Here is a 22176-nt window from a genome sequence, read left to right on the forward strand (position 1 = left end):
TACAATTATGAACTTTGAGGGTCATTGGCAGAAAGAAGCTTTCCATTTTATTTTTAAAATTCCAACCCTATCTGTAAGGCTGTGATGTAAAAACAATCATACAACAATGTAAAATCTTCATATGTGCCCATGCAAGACTTGCACAAGACTTCAGTGTTTCCATTTAAGTACTGGCCTGTCAGTGTAACTTCTGCAGTAGGCATCTGTGCTTCCAGACAGCTTGCACTACTGATATTAAAATACAATAAATTCCTGGTTCTTTCCAATAGTCATTTTAACTTAGCCTTACTTTGCATAATCAATGCCTCCTATTTTGCTTACTTGTAAGTGGCAGGAGTTCACAAAAAAAGCTATGTAATTTGATATGCCACCTCTTCACATTATAATATTAAGGTGAAAATGCGTGGCTGTACCTTTAAAATAAAAAGTATGTATTGGTCTACCTTTAGTATCATAACTGTATTTTCAATCTCCAGTAGCATATACAAACATGTATGCTTTTTGCAAATTTTAATAATAAAATAGAATAAAATATATTCCAACATTAATAATTTAAGGAAGAGTAACATTAAGAACTTGAATGTTTAATTTAGACATCACTTTGTCACTGTATGTTAAATGTCATACCAATGACCCTCCCTCTGGAAATTCGAAAATTCAGTCCAGTTTTCCATATCTAACAGAAAACGATACTTCCTAAGCCTCGTCAAACTTTCCTCTTAAAACTGAGCCAACAAGAATAATTTCAGTATTGATATTGGTAATGGGCTCTACACATACCTTTAACATATGAGAATGGATGAATGACACATAAACAAGCTTTCATAAGAGATTAAACAACAACAGAGTTAGGAAGAGAATGGTGGTCACTTGAATACCGAGTGATAGTGCTTTATTCAAAACCAGAATGTGGGATAGAATTTCAGTTTTGCAAGAGATTCAGCTTTGTTTTTCTTTTTAAAGGAAGGGATTATAAGAAATTCAAGCAATGTTCACTGAAATTCCAATTACTGTAGAAACATTAACCCTCGTCAGATATTTCACTAATAGATATGTTTATATTGTATCTTTGCTAGGATTAGCAGCATTTTAAAAGACAGTATGCTGCTGTTAGTTTTGGGTCAAGGTTCCACAGCTTGGCTTTAAACGCCAATGCTATCTAAATGTACAACAGAAAGAGTTTGGAGTGAAAGAAGCTAGGTCAAAAAAGATGGATGTTTTCTACAGAGCCTGTCATTCTAGATAACCACTTTTAGCCATTCTTATAACACAAACATGCCCCGGACTCATTTCCTAAACAATACAACCATGCAATGACCCTTGATCACTCCTTGAACCTTGGTCTCCTGTCTGGTATGGTTTTATGAAGCATGTTTAGTTGAGCATCTCAGATAGTAGCAATACATGGGGCATTAAATACTTCTCACAAGAAACAAAAAAAAATTACATTCAGTCAGTGAGCATGCTGGTCTATGAACCAAAATATTGTTTCATGAACACTGAAAATCTGTACTTAAATAGCATCCTAATATTAAGGTTTCGCTGTTCCATCCCTGAATATAGTAAACCTATAAAAAGGAATAAAACCACCAATTATCATTTTTGAAGCACCCAGTTTTCAGGGGGGGGGAAATTATTTCTCCTGTTGTGAAATTTTAACTTTAAAATCCTTTCATTAAAATTCAGCATGAAGGAACTGAACTGGACCTTAACAGCTCATTTTTTTTTTTTTAAAGGGACGGTTACAGAATCACTTTCTCAGGAAGAGGGTAGAAGCAAGCAGCACACACACACACACACACACACACACACACAACTAACAAATGCAAGTCATCCTTTAAATAAACCCAATGAACAGGAAACAAGTGATGGATAAGGTTTTTTTTTTTAAAAAAACCCTGCTCATTATAGAATAAGAAAAGGTAACTATACGTTCGCTTCATATAATTTTGTCTCAGCGTATAACTAGCTGGGGAAAAAAACAATCAAGCAGAAGCTCCACAACAGTTGCAATGCCTGAATGATTTCAAAGCAATATTTCTATATTGTTTGATTTTGAAGTCTAAATCCAACCAGACACAAACCAAATCAGGAAAAGTTTTTACTATATTTCCAATTGATACTCCAGGCTGGCATTAAAGAAGTCACATGAAAAGAATTCTGCATTCATGAAGAAGCTAACCAGACTTGTCTACTTCTAATAACTGAATTCAAGGCTCTCATACTTTTTGAACCTATAGTTTTGAGAAAGAGTAGTGGGTTCCATTACACAAAGGCTGCTACAAGGTGGGATCAGTCACAGAATAACTTTCATGAATCACAAAACATTGACAGGTTCTGACCCCTGTGTCCTTCCTATGAATGAAGTAGCTTCTCTTAAGGACTGCTTTCTGCAAATACAAAATGATGCCTGCTCAACTGTTCTGAAGCACCTTCTGCACAAAGAAAAGAGTGGAAAGCTGGGGTCAGCTCCTTGCTAAGGGAAGAGATGTCATTTGGTTTCAGTTTCCAAAGTAAGGTGGGGTTCGATTCTCACGCTGCTACCTGGAGATATTTTCAAGTCTAAAGATGTTAAAAAGTCTGTGTTGGTGGCAAAGTCAAGGCTACTTGTTTGTAACACAACTGTTTGGGAACAGCTGAGCACTTCACTACTTAGTCATTTGGAGCAACCCAAGGCACCCTGTTATTTCTATTCATGCACACTGCTACATTGGCTGTACAGCCCTGGCTGAAAACTGAAGGAGATTATGGAAGGTATCATCAAGAAAGGTGTCTGCTAGTAACATCTTCCTCTGCTCATCCTTTGCTACCATAGGAAGATCCACCTCTGTAATGATTAAATAATTTGCCAACAGAGACAGATCAATTAGGGTTCCAACTCCAGGTTAGGAAATTCCTTGAAATTTGGACTTCAAACCTGGCAAACGTTTGGGAAGGGAAGGGATCTTAGTGGGGATTAATGCCATGCAAAACACCCTCCAAAGCAGCCATTTCCCCCCACAGTAAAATGGATCTCTGTTATCTGGATATGTTGTAATTCCTGGAGATCTCTAAACTCCACCCAGACATTGGCAACCTAAGAGATCTGATGAACCGACTATTTAACTGCATAGGCTTTCTGAGTCATTGAAGCTTTTCCTCAGAGTCATTTATATGTCCATCAAAAAGTTCCCAATTTCAAGGAAATATGTAAAGAAGATAGTACAACCACAAGGGAAGACAGAAGTGGTGTCTTACAGTGCAATTGGTGGAAGGGGAGGTTAGGGGCATCTCAGCCAGGGATGGCAAAATTCTGGTGTAGACATGCCATGTCTTAAGAAGCTTGCTGTGTTGTGACCATCAAATCCATAATGACACTCTCCTTACCTGCGTGAAAGCTCCTTATGCATCATAATGGACTGCTCCATCATTTTTGGTGGCACACATTCCTGGGCTGAAAGGGCTTGGAGAGTCAAGTAATGCTGTCCCACTCCTGGAAATTCCCCCTTTGGTGCTGGTGCAAGTTCCTATGCTGCACTGGCACCAGTGTAAATGCAAAGTGGCTCTCCAACACTGGTATATCTCTTCTGATGCCAGTATAACTGCCCCCATACCAGCACAAGAGGCATTTCCGCCTGCGCTGGAGTCACACCAGTGGTGTAGCTGCCACGGGAACATATGTAGACATATGCCCTGGGTGGCAGCCAATCTGGTCACGTGAGGGAAGTGAAAAATTGCCCCGCACCCCTCTTCTTTCCCCTCTTGGCGTGGCCCACCCTGCCAGGCTCAGCAGAGACCACAGATGGGCACCACTTGGCCTGGCCCAGCGGCGGCTGCAGACAGGAGCCACTCGGCCCCGCCTGGCCTGGTGGAGGCCACTGCTGGATGCCCCTGCCCGGCCCCACCAGGCCCGGCAGGGGCTGCAGATGGGCACCACTCAGCCCCACTCAGTCTGGTGGAGACCGCTGCTGGATGCCCCTGCCCGGCCTCACCCTGTCAGGCCCCACCAGGCTGCTCGGGACTGCTGCTGGCTAAGGGTAAGTGGGGGGTGCGGGGGAGGCACCTGGAGTCCTGGATGCCATTTCCCCCTGGCCAGCAAGCCTCCCTCCCCATGGACCACAGGATCCATGGGCAAAGAAAGCTCTCCAAGCCTCCCCTCATCCCCAGCAAGCCTCCCTGCCCATGGATTACAGAATCCATGGGCAGAGCAAGCTCTCCCAGCCTCCCCCCATCACCAGCACACCTCCCTGCCCATGGATCACAGGATCCATAGGCAGAGAAAGCTCCTCCCTCTCCCCATGCCCCAGCAAGTCTTCCTGCCCATGGGGAGAGCAAGCTCTCCCAGCCTCCCCACCTGCATTCCCAGAAAGCCTATAATCTCTTGAGGGTTGACCCTGTCAGTCCTTAATAACTTTTCTGATGCATTTCATATGTGCATGTGCTTCCTCCTCAGAGGATAAGCAGTTAAATAAAAACCTGAAAATGCTCCACAGATAGCTACACTAGAAGAAGAAGAAGAGTTTGGATTTTTATCCCCCCTTTCTCTCCTGCAGGAGACTCAAAGGGGCTTACAATCTCCTTGCCCTTCCCCCCTCACAACACACACCCTGTGAGGTAGGTGGGGCTGAGAGAGCTCCGAGAAGCTGTGACTAGCCCAAGGTCACCCAGCTGGCGTGTGTGGGAGTGTACAGGCTAATCTGAATTTCCCAGATAAACCTCCACAACTCAAGCGGCAGAGCTGGGAATCAAACCTGGTTCCTCCAGATTAGATACACTAGCGCTTAACCTCCGACGCCACTGCTGCTCACTACAGTAACTTTTATTGGCAGGCAAATAAAAATCGGAAAGGGGGCTGCTCCCTCTAGGAAAACTCAAATGGCTGAGAGATGCAACATTTATGGAAGAAAACAGGTATCTCTTGGTGATGGGTAGATGAAGAAATGAAATAGAGCACATTCTGCAATGATAAAAAGAAGAAAAACATGAAAAGAACAAAGATCACTGATTATGTAAACTGTGTAAAGGTCTGATATGTTTCTATAGCCTAGAGTTAGAGAATCCTGCGGGTTTTCCAGATGTTCAGGAATCCACACCCCATCAGTTTCGTCAGCATGGCCAATTGGCCATGCTGGTAGGGGCTGATGGGAATTGTAGTTCCTGAACATCTGGAGAGCCGCAGGTTCCCTACCCCTGGTCTAGAGTGTTCATGGAGGTATTAGCTTTCTGCTAAAAAAAAATGGAAATGAAACATAAATCAGAACAGGAAATGGGATAAGCAGTAGATTTCAATAGTTTTTTTGAGAAAAAGACAGCTAGTGAAGACATAATAATGATAGTCAATAAACTGATTCCAATTCCAATTCCAAAGCCTTTATTGGCATTATAAATTACAGAGTTAGTAGAAAAGAGGTATTTATCTACTAACTGAGACATTAAAACATTAAAATCCATTAAAACATTAAATACATTAAAACAATGTTGAACATTCACAACCACACCTTGTAAACCGCACATATAAATTAATTTAACCATTACTGCTACATAGGTACGATTGCTTCTGACCAAATAGTGCCTCAAAAAAAAAACTTGCAACATTCTCACATACAAGATCACAGGACCCGCTGAGTAGAAAGTTCATCACAGATGGTAACCTGACAGCGCTTTTGAGCTCTCTACCAATGGACAGATGTACATGGAGCGTAATGACTCGTATATTGGACATTCCAATAGTACATGTTGAACTGTCTCAGCAACGGCCATGTTACATTGACATAACCTGTTCTCATATGGAGTGTTATTATACCTGCCAAGAGTCATATGTTGCTGCTAGGTAGCCGATTAAAACGGAGCCAAAGTGTACACTCTCCCATGTTGTTTGGGATTGCACAGAATGTACAGATAGTTGGCACAGTAATCTGATCGACAATTCCCAAGGCCTGTGGGGAGCAGCTTTTCCCCTCCTGCAACATTCTCAGTTTCTCCTGCTCAATTAAAACAGATTTAATTTCATTATGAATTCTGATGGCAGACATAGTTTGGAACTGGTCAGCTGTTAAGCCCATGTTGTTAAGTTTCTTATCGATGTCAGCCAACCATTTCACAGATGTAGATTCTGATAAGAGTTGATGTATAAAACCATTGGGTCTGGGCTCAAAATGAATTTGGGTCCAGTACTTAAATACTCTTGTCCATGCCATCAGTTCCATACTATTTTGTCCAGTTTCTCTGTGTAGGGTGTCATATGGGACACACCTTAGTGACCCTAAAAATCTTCGCAAAAAAGTATCCCTGTACTGACTCAAAAGGTGATTTAATTTGGGGATCCATATTGGGGCTCCATATAATAGTTGAGGGATTATCTTTGCATTGAAGATTTTCAGTGCAGCCGGGACAAATTGGTGTCCTTTAGAGTAGAAAAATCAGAGAATCGCTGCAGCATTCACCTTAGCTTTGTTCTCTGCTTGTTTGCTGTGAGGGACCCAAGATAGGTTGTAACTGAATAGGAGCCCTAGATATCTAAACTGACTTACTTGCTCTAGGGCATGGTTGTTCACTTTCCAGCTACATTTGCACCTAGATTTTGCAAAGATCGTGACTTTGGACTTGTCGTAGTTGAGTGTCAGCTTATTTACATGACAGTATTCTGCACTGCAGTTTAGTAGGCGTTTTAAGCCTACTTGGGAAGATGACAAAAGAACAGCGTCATCTGCATAGAGCAGGGTAGATATATGTAGGGAACCTAAACGTGGTGGATGGCCATCAATTTTATAAACTGATTCCAGTAATGATGGTTAATGTAAAACTGACAGCTATTTCAGGCATTTTTTCCAATGTTGTGATTTTTAAACTGAATTTCAAAGTGTGTAATAGGTGCTGCATGAACACACAATGCATAAATACCAACAAAGCATTTAGTACAATGTATTTCAAGTGTTCAAAGCATGTTACCTATATTATCCCAGCAATCCTGGCAACAGTATTATTATCCTAATATTGCAGATAAAAAGTTTGACAAATACTGAATTTGCCTAATGCTACATTGTGGTATCATGGCTAAGGCTAAGATCTAAATCAGAATTTCCCCTAATTTCAGTTTCTAACTAGACCAGTTCTTAACATATCAAACTATTTACAGCCACTAAGGTTTATAGTAACACTTTGATTTGGGCAAAGTTAACAGGTTACCAGTGCAAGAGTGACAAGATCTCTGAATCCCAAAGTTGCCAAGCCTCCACTTTGGTGAGAACCCACTGCTGCTTGAAATGGCAAAGGGAGAAAATATTTAAAAATCACTGGCATCATTATGCGGCATGATATCACTTCCAGGCAAAACCCAAAAGTGATATAGCTGTATAGTTTTCACATTCAGCAGCATTTAGCAGCATCTTTAACACACCGCCATTTGTGGTTTGTGTATAGTCAGCCTAACAGTTAGCAAGTCCCAGGGAAATTACTGAAGTATGTGCTTCCTCCTCAGAGGATAAGCAGTTAAACAAAAAAACTGAAAATGCTCCATAGAAAGCAATCCAATACCAGTAACTTTATTGGCAGGCAAATAAAAATCAGAAATGGGGCTGCTCTCTCTAGGAAAACTCAAATGGTTGGGAGATGCAATATTTGTGGAAGAGAGCAGGGCTATATTGGCCCTAAAGCTGCGTTGACTTTTGCCATAGTTGCTTCAGTTGATACTGAAGAATGATATTTTTTCAACACTTTCATTAGCTATATGATGAAGGGAACAACGATATTTTCACATTCTGGTTTAATTTGATTTCTTTCACGGAGTCATTCTTGGAGATGCAGGGCTGTCACAGCCTGTATCTCATGGCGAGGTCTTATAGACAGCACTCCAATAAGTCAATGAATGTCTGCAAAACTGCAATCATATTCTCTTCACAAAATGGGTTCAGGACTAGAAAGTGAGGATAACTAGAAGCCTATCAGTTACACTAAAAACAATTTTCAGTGCAATTCTAAAGAGTTACACCCTTTTAAGTCAACTGCTGCACTGAAATCCTAAGCATGTATTCTCTGAAGTAAATTTCATTGAGTTCAATGGGACTTACTCCCATTGCACTTAGGGCTGTAGCCTTTGTTCCTTAAGAATAATAGCAGAAGGAAAAACTTGCTGTTCTGCACTTTTTCCTTAGCTTTGTGACAAAATAATCTATTTCTGCAGTCTCATTTATATTTTGCCAGAACTGGTATCTCTCAAGCACAGGGCTCATTCTGGATTCACAGAAAGACTTAAATGCTGCTAAAACCTCTGCTAGGGTATGAGAGTCTGCACGTACTCTCTGTATATTATTATAAATTCCAAGGACCTTGCCATTAATGAAGTGAAGCAGAATTATAATTCCCAGACATTTCATCAATATTTGTGACTATTAAAGTACAACTTCAATTTCTGTTCCTATCTCTTCTAGTTTTCCTCTAACAGGGCAAGCCAGAGGGGGGGGGATGCTATGGAAAGGTATGACCCTGGGGCAAGTGCCGCTTGTTCCAGCATAAGGGGCAGTTACATAGATGCCGGGGTACTTATGTGGATGCTGGGGAACAACACAGGGTACCAGCGTGGTGGTCATGGAGCAGCATTTCGCAGCCTTGCAGCACAGTGGCTATGGCTGGCACCCGAAGGCAGATAATACTTCAGTGCAGGGACTGAAGTTAATTATCTCCCTAAGCATTTTCAACTTTGCAAAACCATAGGTCCTAATAATAAGCATCTTCCAAGACCCCCCCCCCCGCTCCATCAGCACAACGCTATTCCCAAGGTGTCGAATTGCTCAGGATATTGACTAGGTCCCTGGCCAATTATAAGCTCCCCATGTACTGGTCACACCTCCCAGTGTCCAATGGCAGGAGATTGGACAATGTAAAATCCTAGCCAGAATCTAGTAAACCTCATAAGGTAGGATGTGTGGTATGGGATGCTGCCTGTCAGCATCCAACTGTGAGGACTTCCCATAGCAGGTGGCAGCATCCCCCTAGGGCTGTGGTGGCGAACCTATGGCACTCCAGATGTTCATGGTGGATGACTATCAGTTCCATTGCTTCGCCAGCATGGCCAATTGGCCATGCTGGCAGGGGCTGATGGGAATTGTAGTCCATGAACATCTGGAGTGCCATGGGTTCACCACCATGGTCCTAGGGGCAGTGGAAACATCAAGAGGGATGGTGAGAAATTTTGGGGTGGTGGTGACGGCACAACTTTAGGGTGGCAGGGGGATGGTGCAGAGCCAACTGGCAAGGAAAAGGTACTGACCTTCCATCCTGATGACTGGTGAGTTTTAAAGGAAAAGCAGCAGCACTCTACTTGCTGTGCAGCCTGAGGGGGATCCAAGACAAAGAGCCCCATTGCTGTTGCTTAATACAATCATTCAGCTTCTATCCAAGCATAGAAACAGGCTGAAAATTACTGAATTTGGTTATAGAAGATTGCTTTTTAGTGCCTTGCAGCCTGATGTTGAGAAGCTGATATCCCTGCACCAAGCACATCCATCCCATTAAAACCGTCCCATAAAATAGCTCAATACATTGGTTTACTTTTACTAAGTCATGTTTCATTTGTGAAATACATGAGTGTGTTTACAATGTTAGGTATTTGAGTAGACCTAATACCAAGAAAGAGGTGTGTGTTCATATGTATGTGTGTGTCAGGGGGCACTAGAGATGTGGCCTGGGAGCCAAAGGGGTTGCAGCCTGAAAAAAATTGTGAACCACTGACAGAGCAAGAGTGGCAGCAGCCAGGACAGTGGCAAAAGCCCAGGGAGAGCAGCTTGCACAACAGGACTAGAATTTGGCAAAGAAACCCACCCAAAAAAGAGCCCCCCCCCCCAACAAAGATTCATTGCAGGTACAACAGCTCCAGAACCTGGACCCAATGGGACTGCCATGGCATCACAGCAAAGCTGCCACAGTGAACCCTTCCCAGGATCTTCCCAGCTCTATCTCCCTCTGCTGGATTCAGCAGCCATTGCAGCCCAGATGGAACTGCAGCCCATCAGAGCCAGGCACAACCAACTGTTTTGGAACCCAACAGTAGCAAGTGTCCCTGACCCTGCCGACAAGCAGTTGGATTGTGATGGTGCAGGGTGAGCAGGTGGAGAACAGGAGGGCTGAGTGGCTGTTCCCCTTCCCCTTGCAACCATACAGCTTTGTCATCAGCAATGGTGTGAAGGAGCCAGGCAAATAAGACCACAACAGGAACAAGACACTGACACCCCAAAAGCAACCCTCACCCTTAGTGCTGCAGGGAACAGTGCCCCCATGACAGTTGTAACAGAGGACCCACCTGTAGTTCTAGGTGGTGGTGGACAATATGAGTGTTGCCCTGGCCTCAGACCAGCCTCGGATTAGCATCACGGCCAGTCACCAGGAATTCAGGCAGAAAGACACTGAGTGTCTGTTGACTGGCAGCAGTATCTTGTCTGAAGTGGTGGAACAATACCTTCTGCCAGGCCAGGAGACAGTGCAAGGCCTAATGGCTGGCGGGGCGGGGGGTGGTGGATTCCAGATTCTATCATCAGAGCTGTGATCCCCACTACTGTGGTAGCCGACCATGGTGTTGAGAATCAGACTTGTGAGTGTCCTAACTTGTCTGAGCCCTTGAGGACTGCTGCCCCATCCCTGCTCTGTCAGCCTCTTTCCCCAAATGCAGGTACTGCCAGTGGGAATACATTCCCTCCTCCCAGGAGAGCATCAACAGTTCCCTTAGTCTCCCCAGTCAGCAGCTCTCCCTGGGAAGTCTGAGTCTGGCCCTGCATCAAGTCTTCTTCCCTCCTTGCACCCTGGATGTTGTTGTGAGAACCACCATCCAGAGTCCCTGCCATCTCTCAGAGGTGTTCCTCCCATGGGGCAAAGTGGGCCAAAAATGCGCCCTTGTGGTGGGTGCCCAAAATGCAGGTTTGTTTGTGGGATTTTCTGGGATTGTCAGTGTTTTTCAGTTTTTGGCCTGCAGGGGATGCAGTTTTTAGGCTAGCAGCACCAAAGTTTCAGGGATTTTTCAGGAGACCCTCCTGATGATATCACCCAGGTTTGATGAGGTTTGGTCTAGGGAGTCCAAAGTTATGGACTTCCAAAGAGAGTGCCCCATCCCCCATTGTTTCCAATGGGAACTAATAGGAGATGGGGACTACACCTTTGAGAGTCCATAACTTTGGACCCCCTGACCCAAACTTCACCAATCCTGGGTGGTATCATCAATAGGGGCTCACGAAGATACTCTGAAATTTTGGTGCAGCTATCTTAATAATTGCACTCTGACAGCAGGCACCCCTAAATTGCCCCAGATTTTCCTTTTAAATCCACCCCCTTCCTGCCAATGCTTGTTTTCTTTCTTTTATTCTCTCAATGCCTAATATATATATGATGATGATGATGATGATATTAATAATAATAATTATTATTATTAAATCCACCCCCTTCAGCATGGATTTAAAGAGAGAATCTGAGGTCCCCAGTTTAAACATTGAAAGTGATGCTGTTTCAGGGTGGGGGAGAATCCACCCCAAAATAGCAGCACTTTCAATGTTGAAAGAACTAAGGGGACCCCAGATTCTCCCTTTAAGGTGGATTTAAAAGGAGAATCTGGGCTCCCTACTTTAAACACCGTTGAGAATGATGCTGTTTGGAGGTGGATTCCAGCATCACTTGTTTAAACTAGGGAGCCCAGATTCTTCTTTTAAATCCACCTTAAAGGGGTCCCCTTAAATCCACCTTAAAGGGGTCCCCAGTTTAAATAACATTGAAAGTGATGCTGTTTCCCCCAGTTGGGGGGACTGAATATAACACCATAAAATGTTTTTATAGCAGTAATAAAACATTTTGAAAGCATTGTGAAATTGGTTTCAAAAAAATATTTCTGCTGTGTGGCATGGGCCATTGCTGTGTTCAGATTTGTGAGTTGGGGCATGTTCTATAATGTGATGGCAACTTTGAAATGACCTGGTAGAAAAAAATCATTGTTTGGTCATGATGGGGGAGGGTGGCTGCCCATTGGGGGGGGCATCAAACTCAGGTTTTGCCCAGGGCTCCAGTTTGCCCAGGTACGCCACTGCCATCTATTCTATCTAACCTTGGGGTTGAGTCTATGCTGGTATCAGCTGCTTGGTTCCCTTGTGAATAGGTGATATGGGAGGTGGTCCCATGCAGCTGCAATATGACTAGGGACATGACCTCATTGGCCCTCCCTCTGTTGCAGGTATGCCTCCTGACTCCCTGTTGTTTAATCCAGCTATGATCAAACACCTGCAGACTCTATGTGGCTGCACCCATGGTTCTGTATTCACACAACAGTGCTGGTTTGCTAGGGGCCACTGAGGGGGCCAATCCACCCTGCAGCCTAACTCAGCTTCAGCTTAGCACCTGCTGGGAGCCTGGGGCCCATCATGAGCACTTACCAGCCTTGGTCACTTCCAGGCAAACCCCTCCTGCCATGGAAAGTGATGCTGGCCCCCTTCCCAGCCATCAGACACAGGACCCCCAACACATCCTCCCAATACTGTCATCCATGTGTGTAGCAATCAAGTGGGAAAGACTAGAAGAGCACCATGAGTGGCTGGAGTCTGCCTCCTTGGTAGCTTGCTGGATGAAGGGTCTGTCTGCCACCATCTCAAGAGCCTCAGGTAACCTTGTGGCATTGCTTGGTGTGGCATGGGGTGCTGCTAAGGGTCAGGCATGGATTGAGGGGGTCCTGGATGCCCTGTCCTGCTCTTTACAAGCTATTGCTGCACCAGCCCTTACCTCCCCGCTGGCAGCACTCCGGACCTGTCCACAGGGGTCACCTTCACCAGTGTGACAATCTCCCAGGGTACCCTTAACCTCCTGTCACCCGCACCACTGCCAGTCCAGTGCTTTGCTGGAGCCTGCCTGCCTGCCTTTTCCCCATCTCTGGGCTGCCTTCTGCATTTTGCACCTTTCCCCTTCCTCTGCTTCCCTGGTGATTGTCAGCCGACCTATCAGCCAAGGCCCCTTTCCTGTCCTTTCCATGCCGGCACTCCTGAACTGCTTTCACTTTTCCCCACCACTGCCGTTCTAGTGCTGGCAGCGGCGCAGCTACCTGCTTAGGATGTGACTCAGCTGCACCTTGCTGCAAAGTCCATGGCATAGGCATAGCTCCCTGTGTCCCAGATTGTGCTGTCCATCTTCCACACAGAACAAATCCAATGGAAGTTTAAAATCCATTGCTTACTGAGAAAAGAAATCTGGAAGCTTCCTGTTCAAGGCTGGAGACCTGTAAGAGAAGCAGTCTGACATCATGAAGCATTTTTCCTTTGAATGTGGGTTTGAGTAGTTTGGCTATTCAGGCTTCCAATCTCTGATGTACCCTGGTCTTAGATTAGCACTCAGCAGAAACAGGTAGACTTACAATAGCTTCCGTTTACTGAAAATACATTATAAAGACACAACAATTTAATTGCATGGCAAGAGGTCATCACAGCTTCATATTAGCATACATTCCTTACAGGAACCAATGCTATGAAAATCTCCACATCCACCCTATAAGACTACACCAATTCAAAATCAGAGCAGGAAGCAGACTGTACTACTACATATTATCCAATATAGTATAGAAAACCAAATGTCTACTTTTGTTGTTTTATTGAACATGGTTAATTTTGATGACTGTAGAGCCTATTGTTTAAGTTGTTGCTATTTCCCACTACTGCAACCCCCAAATCTATCTAACAAAAATTTCAATAACTGAATGGTGAGAAATATTAATAAAACTTAGTTTGGTGAATGGATTGTGAAACGGCAAGTTATGGAGGTAGATCAGTAGAGGGAGCACTCATATGGACTACAATCACCAGCATGGCCAATTGGCCATGCTGGCAGGGGCTGATGGGAATTGTAGTCCATAACATCTGGAGTGCCAAAGGTTCGCCACCACAGAGGTAGATGAATGTTTAGGAAGAAATTACTTTCATTAACATCAAAGTAAACACTAGCACTGACCATCCCCTTTCTGCAACTACTGTTTATTTCTAAAGGAGTTCTTCAGGAAGCAAAATAAATTAATGGATCAGACAAACAAAAACCGCTAACTATGCATATTATTTTTAAATGCATTGATAAAATGATAAACCTTGTTGTTGTTTTTAAAGTGGTTATGCTAAAAAGTAAGCAGCTAGGTTTGTGAAATGAGTGAAAGAAGGCAAACAACTCAAGAAGTTCTCAGTAAAAAGGCAATTTAGAAGAAGCACAGTGCTTCCTTAAATTTGTTTTTGGCTTGGGGCAACATGTTGCCACAAAAATCTGTTTTGCATCATCTAAATGGTTGAAACAAGAACACATAATTTAGAAAAAAAATAGTGATGGCTACCACTTAGCCATAAAGGGCAGCAGTAGTGTTAGAAATAGCTTTCCAAAGATATTTTTATTCACAGTGTAGGTCTATTTCAGCAACAGAAGTAATTACTGTGGTTTCTGAGGGCAGCATTTAACTCTATTACCCTTCAAATACTGTATACAAACACGGAGTCTGACTCCAGTAATGCCTGGTGTGGCCTCAAGCAGGTCTGTAGTCACATCCTTGCTTTCAAGTCCTTAGGAAACCTTGACAAAGAAGAGATGAACTTAGACTACAATGTTGTCACCTTTGATCCAGTTCCTTGTCCTTTTGAGGGGCAAGCAAGCTTTTTATCTACAATTATTTATATAATTACTTGTCTTCGTAAGGTAGATGCAATCTCTAGGTTTCTCTAGGTTTTAACAGGATGACAGTTTTAATGTCTTTAACAGTTCCATTACTTAATATTAAAGATAGCATGAATGACACCCTACACACAAGCATCATGGTTCTTGCAAATGAGTAGTCAGAGCAGGGGTGTCGAACTCATTTGTTATACGGGCCAGATATGACATGAATGTAATTTGGTTGGGCTGCTGGGGGAGGGGGATAGCTGACTTGGCGAGCTCTCAGCTCCTCTTCCTTCCTAGTGATTCAATATTGTTAAATAAATAAATACCATTATTCCAAAATCTGTCATATTTTCTGAGTTCTCAGCTTTCATATCTCTACAAGGAAAGGGGCTCGTGACTTACTTTAAAAAATGAAAGCTGGGGATTCAGGAAACCTGATACAGGCCAATACAATGATATATCAGTATAATACCATTTCATTGCAATGCCTGGAAAAAATACTTCAGAAACCTTCCATGTGGAAGTCCTGTTGCTGTTGCACTGTATTAACAACAGGGAAACACACAAGTCTCTCCTCACACAGAAAATACCCAGAGGGATTTATTTTTAGAGAAAGCTTTAAAAAAGAGAAGGGATTTGGAAAGGACAAAGAGCAGGAGACTATTCCACAGTATAAGTACAGGGGTGAGCAACAGGTTTTGCTCGAAGTGCCTGGTAAAATGGAAAATTCGTTGGTGTCTGAACTATCAAAATGGAGTGAGGGCCCAAAATAGTGCAAATAAGGTGAGACCTAGTGACACTACCATAAGGTGACCAGATGGTCACCTTCGCGAACCGGGACAGGCGGGCGGGCGGCCGCAAGCGCACATGCGCGTGCAGTCACAGGCGTGCACGGCCTTCTGGGGCGCTCCTGTTTCCCGCCCTGTCACAGGACTTCCACATGGAAGGTTTCCTTGCGCCCCAGAAGGCAGTGCGGCAGCCTTCCAAAACCCGAGACATTTGAAAAAACCCACAGGACAAGTTGTTTCAAGGCGGGACTGTCCCGCCAAAAGCGGGACGTCTGGTCAGCCTACGCTACCAGTAACTTGGGGACTCAGCTGGACTCAGCTGGTAGCTGTGCAACTTTGACAACTTTGGTCAGGCATCAGCCTCACTTTTTGCTTTTTCCCTTTCTCAATGCCAGTGCTACAAAATGTGCAAGAGATTGCTTGCTGCATAATACATAAGACAGGACACAAACACAAGAATGGGAAATGGCCAATAGTAGATTAACTTTTGGAAATAGGTAGGGGGGTGGAGATATTTCCCCACACAAAGAGTAAACATAATAGCCAAGTAAATAAGACTGGGATGCTTCCGATCAGCTGTTTGGAGACAATCTCGCCTGTACACATCACGTGCATGGACCAGCTGCTGGACCTGGCTGAGGAAGTACACCAGTATCTCTAACCGAATTAGGATAGTAATCTAGAGTTGAAATATAGGATGGCTTTAGTACAGCAGACTTTATAAAAACAGCAATTTTTAAAAAAATAATTTTAATTATCTCAAACAGAAATAAATAAAAATATAACAAAATAAACAATGAAGGCAAGTCTACAGATAAGCATCTATAAAAGATTTCCAGATATCTAAACATATGTCCATGCACAATTGTTGTTTATAAGCCATATGATCAAACGTTGATAAAAGTTGTCAAGATCTCCATCTACTGGATTACTACAGGTGGACATTTACCTTTCCAGTGCTGTAATATGAATCTTTAAGGTCACAGAAGACCCATTTTTATTGACCATCAGTTAATCTCTAGGAGACAGACAAGTAGTTGTAAAAACAGCAATGGAAGAAAACAATGTTTGTAACAGATTCTGAATTGACCCGAAAAAGACAAGTCTAAGCAACAGATACCTTGAGCACAGAAAGGGTTTTCAGAAGTAGGTTCAGAGGGAAAATATGAAAGTTTTTAAGGTTCAGAATCTAGACCTGTATTTCAGACACTTCAACATCATCAGCATGGTTCCACAGAAACAAAGAGGGGAGGGGGAGGAGTTGTTAGTCTGTTTTCTTTCCAGATAATATTTTAGGAACCAGAAACTAAAAAAGAGCACAGCTTGCTACTGGTATAAAAGAACATCATATTACACTGAACAACACTATATATTCTCCTCAGGAAGGGGTAAATAGAGCCTCTCAGGAAATAGGTAGGTTCATATTCCCATGTCAGGCTTTCTGTTAGTGAAGATTTTGTTACACTTTTTAAAAATCCCTCACATTGTTCATCCTTTTTATACGGACAGAAAAGCTCTTTTTATTTATGAACGTATTCTCCAGCCACATCTGTAAGTGTAGAAAAAGAAATGACTTTTTATCCTCAATCCTTCCATAAGTCACTTATTGTGATTACTACTTCCGCTGCCTTTTCTCCATACCAGTTTTCTGCAAATAACAACCTTGCCCAGCCCATTCCAAATATTCACTATCTACACTCTATATTCCTTACATTTCCTGGGGACACCCAACTCTCAGTCATCTGTTCTTTATTCCCAGCAAGTCAAACAAGAATCAGAAATGCTCATCAGCAAAAGTCTCCTGCGACTTTAAGAAATGAAACAGAAAAAACCCTATGCTATTTTTTTTTGCATTTTTGCTCTTTCTTTTCAACTCATTCTAAGTTGCCCCCTGAGAGTTTAGGCCCCCACCAACAGTCTCTTTCAGTACACAGCTAGCTCTCTCTGTTAAGATTACCCACCCCTGTTCTGCTATAACACTAGTCTCTTTGTACTTGCCTGGTGAACTGACCAGCCATACAGTACAATAGCTACAATTACTAAATTACACTGCCTGTCACTGGCTTTTGTATCACACCTCTAACAGGTGTTATTACCATGATAGGCAAATTGTAATCATTCATTCACAGCACACACAGCCTTAATAATGTATTTTTTATTTTATATAATATATGTGTGAATACTATAGGACTCTTGAATGATTAGTAAATATATGGGTCTGAAAGACTGAACTGCATGGAATGCAGCTGTGAACAAAAGCATTTAGGACAACACAAAAGTGAATGGCACCACATTCCAGATACAGTGAATACACACATTAAATAATAATATGAGAGTGGTTAAAAGTCTAACACCTGGGAAATTCAAACTATTCAGGAGAAGAAGCTGCTTACCTAACTTTGCCTGGGTTTTTTCTTCCCTCCCTCATGAAGGAACAGACCTATGAAGGAATCTAGCTAAACCACTTTAATATGTGCACTTAATATAAAGTTGCTCATGCTAGATCTACAAACTGAGATTCAAGTCAAACTAGCAATTACATTTGCTGATTACTGCAAAATACTCTTTCACAGCTGCACATTTCTGTTGCTTTTAATAAAAATAAACATAGCCAAATCAGGCATGTGTGCAGCCTTTGCCCTGAACACGTGGCACGTCTCTTGACACTGGCTTCTTTAATAGCTAGGGCAAAATGAAAGAATAGGAAAAGGTACTTCCAAAACCCAGGGTTAAAAATTAAAATATGTTTGGCTGTCATGCACCTGTAATAATATGGTCACACAGTGAACTGCTTGCTTGTCTTCTGAAAACTTCCAGTCTGACATAACACTTTATATAGCCCATTTTAAAAAGGTTCAGAGTGTTTCACGTGTATTTTCCACAATCCTGACAATCAACCTGTAAAATAATGCAGACCTATTCTCCAACTGCAAACATACAGGCTGAGCCAAGATTCTGACTTGCCTAAAACCAGCTACTGATTTGAACTGAGGACTTGCTGGACTTCTCAGAATATAATGGTAAATTTAGTTTCAGTCAGCTGCTGCACCATTAAAGTTGTGGCCATTTTCATTCCATTAGGCTGTTGGTGTCATTATTACATGCCTGGGCACTAGGCAAGCAAGTATGTCCGCTGATATTGGGATACATTGCTCCATGCTGTCCTAAGGCTTTGTCAGCTGCTGAACCGTTAAACATGTAGGCTGAGCCTAGATAGTGACTTGCCTAAAACCACCTACTCAGTATGATTTGAACTGAGGACTTGATAGATCACTACTTCTCAGAACCTAATGTGTAATTTTAGTTTCAGTAGCAGCAGCTTACAGCTGTCTGTAATAAGCTTCCATAAGTGTACAACTGTTCTTCAGAAAGTCACTTGAATGGGACAAGAGGGCTCTATCTCACTGGACAATTTTTCCTGTAGATATCATATCCTGACACATACTGTCATTTTCCTGAATATATAATATGACATCAAGTCACAGATGACTTATGGGTTTTCAAAGAAAGGGACATTCAGAGGTGGTTTGCATTGGCTGTCTCCACATCATAACCCTGGTTTTCCTTGGAAGTCTCTCATTCAAATATTAGCCTGGCCAACTCTGTTCAGCTTCTGAGATTTGACAAGATCAGGCTAGCCTGGGATATCCAAGTCAAATGACCAAGCAATATGACATTTAGAATAAGAACACTTCTAACATTTTCTTAACATTCCTTCTGATTTAAAAAACTCAAACTAGCACCCTATTATTGTCTGTCATGTGATACAACTTTTTAATATTGTCCTTCCTGCAAAGAGTAAAGTAGGGTAAGGCAAAGAGACTTGTCTGGTTCAAGCGAGTGTCATGGTAATCCAATGAGTGTCATGGTAGTGTGGACATCTGAACCCAGGTCTACCAGAGCCTAGTCCAATGCTCCAATCACTACGTTAACACTGGCTCAGTATTAAAGATCAGACTCAAAAAGTCTAACCTAAACAAATTAAAATAACCAGAATTCAAGTGAAATAAAGTAACCACTGAATTAAAATGTCAAACTTTTTAATTTTTTTCTTTCTTTCAAAAATAGGAAGAAAAAGAAAAAGGACAATAACAACAAAGAAAAATTCAAAATTCTGCAAGAAAAAGTATGTACAAAGTAGAGACAACAACATAGCAACAGTGGTGGCAGAAATACACAAAGGTTTATATAAAAAGGCTTCCAAATATCTAAGAATAAGTCCATTTCGGAGGGTGGAAACAAAAAGACTTCTGGAATCAGTGCGGGCTCACACTGATGCAGGTGCCCACCTCACCAGTGGAAGTGGAAAATGCGCCAGCAGAGGGGGCAAATAGCCGGAGGGTCAGGTGTCACACAATACCTTAGTCTCTTTAGGTGATTTTTCAGATTCCCTCTGAAGTCTGGTGCCCTTAAATCTGTTTTATATATCAGTCCTTCTAACTCCTTACATGAATGCAGTCATGGTTTCTTTTGGTTTGGGCAATGCTCTGCACAATTCCTGGAGCAGCTCATCTCCTGTCTTCCCAAAATGCCTCAATGCAAGACTCTGAAAGTTCTATCACCTTTCTGAGTAAGCTCACCTAGCAAACCTCCAGACACGTGCACCCACAGAATCTGAACATATGCAAAGTATGGAACATTATAACTTTCACAAGCAATTTCAAACAAAGTCAGAAAAGGGAGAACATCATCCCTGGAGAAAAACAAGGAAACGTTTTCTTTTCCCAGGACTTCTCACTCTCGAAAGGCTTCCGGTTTGGTAGCAGATTTAAAGCTGCTTGCTGATTAGCCAGATGAATGCTTTAAGCAGGTTACCATTTCCTGTCGCTCTTCGAGCCCCTGTCTCCCACTAGTGTTACAGGGCTAAATGACATTCTGGGAAAAGCAAATAAATCTTCTTCCTCTTTACCATCTTATGAGCCACTACTGGTTATCAGAGACAACTTGATACTGCAAGTGGGGCTTAACTCCCTTAGGAGAAGCTGCAACTCTCTGACAGTCTGAACAGAACTGTGTAGTGTAACCTCTATTTCTCCAGTCCCTTGGCAGTATTTACGCTTTGGCTTCACAATCTGGCCTCCGTCAGCTGCCTTAAACTGCATTCCTGACTAGCCAAAAAACAAACTATGTACTGAATGCAACCTTACATTCACTGCTCTTACATTTGAGTAAACTGGTTCACAATCCTCATTGCAGACACCATATCAAAGACCAGTTCAGTCCTTTGGGGTGGTAGCAATGCCAAGCCCTGGGTTCTGAACCAGTACTCAAAAACACAAAGCAAAATTTTTATATTTTTATTTAAAAGAAAGATTGTAAAATAACTGCTTTAAGAAATAGACAGTGAATATAAAATCATAAGGTGCACATACAGATACTAAATAAAACAATACAGTACATGTGTTTACTAAAAGAAATACTGGCTAGAAAATATAACAGAAATCTTCAGTGCATAGACAAAGTTCTTCAGACAAAGTAGAGGCGAAAAAGACCGCTATATTATGTTGCACTGCCATACAGTTCCCCACAACCAGTAAAAGTGCCTTTGCTCTGGCATAAATGCCCCTAATGCTGGCACAAGGGGCATTTATGCTGGCACTGGGGTAATGCTGCCTTCTGAGTGGTTTTGGCCTCAGTCCCAGGATTGCAGGGCTATACTTGGATTCCAACAGATGTTGCAATTGCAAATACTATTACTGAACAAAAGTCATATCTAGACCTCAGCTGAGAACGTGATGAAAACTCACCATCCTGATCTATCAATTGGTCCAATGAAGTTTAAAGTTTTGTCCCAGTTATTGCATTTAGGGAATCAATGGGAATGTAATACTTTTATCCAGCCTTTCCTTCAAGAAGTTCAAGGTGGCATACATAGTTTCTTCCAATTACACGTTATTTTTGCAATAACCATGTGAGACAGATCTAGCTGAGAGAGGATGACTAGCACAAGATTACTCAGTGAACTTCATGGACGACTGGGTATTTGAACACTGGTCAATTTAAATCAATATGGATGCATACTCATTCACATGTAAATATGCCTACTTTCTTGTTCCTCAGCCACATGGAAACAACAGGGTCATTTATTTTTTTAAGCTGAAGTACAGGTGGAATATCAGATCAGGCTCAAGATACTGGTATTATCCTTGAAAGCCCTAAATGTTCTGAGATGGTTGTACCAGAGAGACTGCCTCTCTCCATATGTTACCCAAAGAGCTCTGAGCTCAGGAAATGACAATCTGATGGCAAACCCTGGCCTTGAAACAGTGACCATCTCCAAACAAGGACCAGGGCTTTTTTGGCCTGGTGAGTGCTCTTGTCAAATAAGGCCAGGCCCTGAGGGATATAGTGTAATTTCACAGAGCTTGTAAAACAGAGCTGTTCCTTCAGGCTCATGGTTTCCCATTAGGCTAACCTTTCTCCGCACCTTCCCTCTCCTCTTTCCTTTCCAGTATAACTGAAGAAACTGATGTGGGAGAGTATTGACTACGTTTGATATCCTCAGTTTTGAGCCTCCAAAGTTCTTTGGTATTATGGAACTTATATCAGTTTTTATGGGTTTTATTGTATGATGATGTTCACAAATGGACAATTTCTCTGTTGAAGCCATGCTGAACCCATTTGAAGAAGAGCTGCCTAGAAGACAAACAAACAAAAGAGGAGAGAGAGGAATTCCATAATAAAAAGTAAACTAAGACCAGGCCATGTAAGAGAAAGGGGGGAGGGGACAACCTCTCCCAACTATGCCCCTCCGAGGTACTCA

At 42.5% G+C, this 22176-nt stretch overlaps 1 protein-coding gene across 6 annotated transcripts in view; it reads right to left on the reverse strand.

The window, feature by feature from the left end:
• The window catches only part of VTI1A (vesicle transport through interaction with t-SNAREs 1A), a 312235-nt gene that overhangs the window by 161778 nt on the left and 128281 nt on the right, over nucleotides 1–22176 (reverse strand). The gene's annotated exons all lie outside the window — the stretch shown is intronic.

This window comes from Sphaerodactylus townsendi, linkage group LG08, assembly GCF_021028975.2.
Source record: "Sphaerodactylus townsendi isolate TG3544 linkage group LG08, MPM_Stown_v2.3, whole genome shotgun sequence".
Classification (NCBI taxonomy): domain Eukaryota; kingdom Metazoa; phylum Chordata; class Lepidosauria; order Squamata; family Sphaerodactylidae; genus Sphaerodactylus; species Sphaerodactylus townsendi.